The sequence below is a fragment of the Coptis chinensis genome, chromosome 8, assembly GCF_015680905.1.
Source record: "Coptis chinensis isolate HL-2020 chromosome 8, ASM1568090v1, whole genome shotgun sequence".
NCBI lineage: Eukaryota > Viridiplantae > Streptophyta > Magnoliopsida > Ranunculales > Ranunculaceae > Coptis > Coptis chinensis.
The window spans coordinates 68,264,940-68,269,533 of record NC_141463.1 but is presented as its reverse complement, the minus strand read 5'-3'; the positions used below and the strand labels follow the sequence as shown (position 1 = coordinate 68,269,533).

Sequence of the window (4,594 nt, the reverse complement as noted above, 5' to 3'; positions counted from 1 at the left end):
TTCATTGAGTCCTTTGAATTGGAGTGCTACATTTATAGGATAAAAATACAAATAAAATACAAATATTGACGAGTTCGCGTGTTTAATACAAATACAAATACAAATATTGACGAAGTTGCGTGTTTAAAAAAAAAAATATATAGTGAAGAATTTTATTTCGAATTGAGGTTCTTCTCTAAAGAGAGTGCCACGTGAACAGAGAGAGACCTTCCATTTCGGAAAAGCCCAAGCCCATAAATGGTTTTAGTGAGCCCAGAATCTACTACACAGAGTTGGTTTTACAAGTATAGCCCTGCTTTTAAAATGTTTATGATTAAAACTAAATGGACATTATTGTATTAAACTAGTGCTCCAGTAGGACTAAACAAACGGAAAAAAAAAATGAAATCTCCGCCCACTCGTCTTCTCTCACGCACTCGTAATCCGAATGAAATGGGGGGAGTGAGAAGAATTTTCCCTCAATATCTCACCTAATTCATCAAGATGAAAACTATCAATGATCAAATGACATATATAATTTATGTAGGAAACTTATTATAAAATTATATTTATTGTTAAGTAAACAAGAAAATCAAATTGATACAACAAATATGTCATGAACAAACTTTTCGTTCAACAAACTAACTTAATTTACCAATGATTAAATTCGATCCTAGTGATAATCAGTATGTCCTTATTAAGACAAATTTGCTCCCTCTCGGTACTCAAGGTTGATGAACAATTGTCTCCCAAGATAGAACGGATTTCAATCCCATGAATGTAGCACTCCAATTCAAAGGACTCAATGAACGCAACATTGTGTTGCGTAGTCGAATCTCACCCCTCCTGTTATTGGGTAAATTAGGTTTTGATCCTACTTTTATGCAATTTCAAGTCACGTGATAAACATGCTCTAAGGGTATTTTGGTCATTTAAGAAAATTGAAGGTGGAAGTAGGACTAAAACCTAATAATCGATAATTTTATGACTAAAACCTAAATACCCCATAAAAAGTAAGACTAAAGCCTAAATAACCCATAAGGAAAGTGGAACACGTCTTTACCAGGGTGATCAACACATTTAAACTATTAGTGCAAAGACTAGCATAGATATGTACAATAAGGCAAGCACTAGTGAAAAGTTAGTTGGGGATCGAGAGGCTTAGCCAGGGCATATCCTCAACCCCATGGTCTCCACTAGTTGCAAATAAAGGAATCACGGGGAATTGGGGACAGTAAGTTGAAGCGAGGTAGATTTTAGATGAAACTAATGTTTAAGAGTTAAGCTTAAGAAGTTAAGAGTACGTACTCCATGCAAAATCTTGGAAAAATCATTAAAATTACACTTGTATGTGGTTAAGTTGAGTGTCTAAGACATATCTTAAAGCGTTATCAAGGAAAAGAAAAAATTATTGATTTGGGTACTGAATTATAGTGGATTTTACAAAATAGGTACTGTATTATTTTTTTTGCAAAATAGGGTATCGTAGATTTCAAATATTGCTAAAATGGGTACCGTCTATATATACTGTAAAGTATGTATATGTATTTGATAATTTGGCATACATAATGCGTACAAATGGCAAGTCAGTCTCCACATAAGTAGGCATGCACGAAACACGTGAGTCTCTATCTAAAATTTCTAAATGTGAAATAATCTATTTATTCTGTTTTTAGGGTAAGTTATATTTGTTAATTAGTTTTTCAGTATTCATCAAAAGAACAAAGCAGACAACGAGGAAGCCGACAGGAGGAAAGGCAGCAAGGAAGTAAGGAAATCAGCACCAACAACCGGAGGAGTCAAGAATCCCCATCGTTTCAAGCTCGCACTGTTGCTCTCCGTGAAATCAGGAAGTACCAGAAGAGTACTGAGCTTTTAATTAGGAAGCTTCCATTTCCAGCGCCTTGTCCATAAAATTGCCCAAGATTTCAAGACTGATCTCCGTTTTCAGAGCTCTGTTGTTGCTGCTTTGCAAGAGGTTGCTGAGGCTTATTTGGTCGGGCTATTTGAGGACACAAATCTCTGTGCAATTCATGCATGCCAAGCGAGTCATTATCATGCCTAAGGACATCCAGCTTGCTAGAAGGATTCGTGGTGAACGTGCTTAAGGTGTTTGAGATATTTGGGGGTATGAGTTGTTGTTTAGGGTTTCTTGATGTAGTTTCTTTTTTGTTTTAGGGGTTGTAAAAAGTGTTATGAGAAGTGTTTGATGGTTTGTCTGCCTGGGACTTATGTTTCTAGATTTTCAACTATTAATGAAATTACTCTTTTGTTAATGAAATTTTAATTGTTTTGATTGGTTATTTGAATGTATAATGGAATTATTATCTGCTATACTAAAAACCATGTTTAAATATGCTATAATACTTTCTTCTTCTTTTGATGAATACTGAAAAACTAATTAACAAATATAACTTACCCTAAAAACAGAATAAATAGATTATTTCGCATTTAGAAATTTTAGATAGAGACTCACGTGTTTCGTGCATGCCTACTTAACAAATATGTATACATACTTCACAGTATACATATACGGTACCCATATTAGCAATATTTGAAATCTACGGTACCCTATTTTGCAAAAAAAATAATACATTACCCATAATGTAAAATCCACTATAGTTCAGTACCCATGTCAATAATTTTTTCTCAAGGAAAATAAGAGATATATTTTAGTCTCGGATCAATATTGTCTTCAGTACCAATGCCTAATGTTGATGAATATGCATGTCTAACGTCTCATACATGGAAAAGGCAAATTTTGTCTACAAACTTTGGTGCCATCTTAGAAAAAAAAATCAAATAGTCTTGTACAGTATGAAAGTCCTCGCCAATGGCTCTATAAATGGGAGGTTGTAAAATTAAATAGACTAAAGAGACGATATTGGGTGTGTCTTCTATGAATTGAGAGAAAACGATGAATTATCAGTTATATATATAGAGATTACATTAGGTTTACATCTAGGGTTAGAGTTCCCAAATCAGTACATGGTTAGAATAGGAAGCTTCTAATACAAGTAATAGAAACTCAACTCTGTTAGTCGAGTTGCATCTGGTGAAGTGAGAGCGCGTGCGCGCTCTGGATGTGTGTTAGATGGGCGCGTGCGCGCCTTGTTTGTACAGCAGCAGAGTGTATTCTTATTACTCCCCCTCAAATTAGATCGTGGATATCAGTAACGGCCAACTTGAGAACTAGAAGCTGAAAGGAATGACTTCCTAGTGGTTTGGTGAAAATGTTAGCAATTTGATCAACAGAACGAGTGTACTACGGATCAATTAGCCGTGATTGAATCTTCTCAAGAACAAAATGGCAATCAAGCTCAATATGCTTGGTCCGTTTGTGAAATACTGGATTCTCAGCTATATGAATAGTAGCTTGATTGTCATAGTGAAGAGAAATAAGTTGATAGTGAGGAATACCAAGATCAGCAAGAAGGTATGTCACCTATTGTAATTCAGAAGTGATAGAGGCCATAACACGATATTCTGCTTCTGCGGATGACTTGGCAACGGTTTTCTGTTTCTTGGTTTTCTAAGATATTGGACTGGAACTAAGAAAAATGCAATCACCAGTGGTAGAACGACGGGTTGTGGGACAACCTGCCCAATCAGAATCACAAAATCCTCATAAGTGGAGAGGACTGCTGGAGGAAAGAAGGATGCCTTTACTAGGAGACCCTTTGAGATATCGAAGAACTCGATGTGCAGCATCCATATGAGCAGTACGCGGAGCGTGCATGAATTGGCTTAGTACATGAACCACATAAACAATGTCGGGGCGTGTGACAGTAAGATATATCAGACGACCAATGAGACGCCTATAGGATGAGGGATTGGACAAAGGATCACCATCATTAGGGGATAATCGGAGATTCTGCTCCATAGGAAAACCTACTACACGGCCACCTAGTAAACCAGCAGCTCGAAAGATTTCCAAAGTATACTTCCGTTGATTCAAAAGCATCCCTTGGTTCGAACATGCCACTTCAATGCCAAGAAAATATTTTAAACAGCCCAAGTCTTTAATATGAAACTGCTGAGATAAGAAGTCTTTGAGATGGTTGATGGCATGAAGATCAGTTCCAGTAACAATAATGTCGTCAACATAAACCAAGACATAAACAGAGGATATGAGAGAAACTTTAGAGAAAAGAGAATAATCAACCTTGGACTGTATGAAGCCGACAAATTTCAAAATGCTAAAAAACTTGGCAAACCATTGTCTGGATGCTTGCTTGAGGCCATACAATGATTTGTGAAGTTTGCATGCCCTGGTCTCCCCTTTTCGAGCAAAGCCAGGTGGAAGAGACATGTAGACTTCCTCATGTAAATCACCATGTAAGAAAGCATTGTTGACATCAAGTTGGTGAACATGCCAACCTTTAACCACTGCAATGGATAGAAGTGCACGAACAATGACAAACTTGGCTACAAGAGCAAAGGTCTCATGATAATCGAACCCCTCAACTTGAGTAAAGCCTTTAGCCACCAAACATGCTTTGAACCGTTCAATAGAACCATCAGAATTGTATTTGACCTTGAAACCCCACTTGCAACCAATGGGCTTTTTGTGTGGTGGTAAAGGTGTGAGACTCCAAGTACCATTTTGTTCAAG

The 4,594-nt window shown here is 36.8% G+C and overlaps 1 pseudogene; it reads left to right on the top strand.

The window, feature by feature from the left end:
- Nucleotides 1-1,557: 1,557 nt before the first annotated feature.
- On the top strand, nt 1,558-2,091 carry LOC147482623 (histone H3.2-like; annotated as a pseudogene).
- Nucleotides 2,092-4,594: the final 2,503 nt, after the last annotated feature.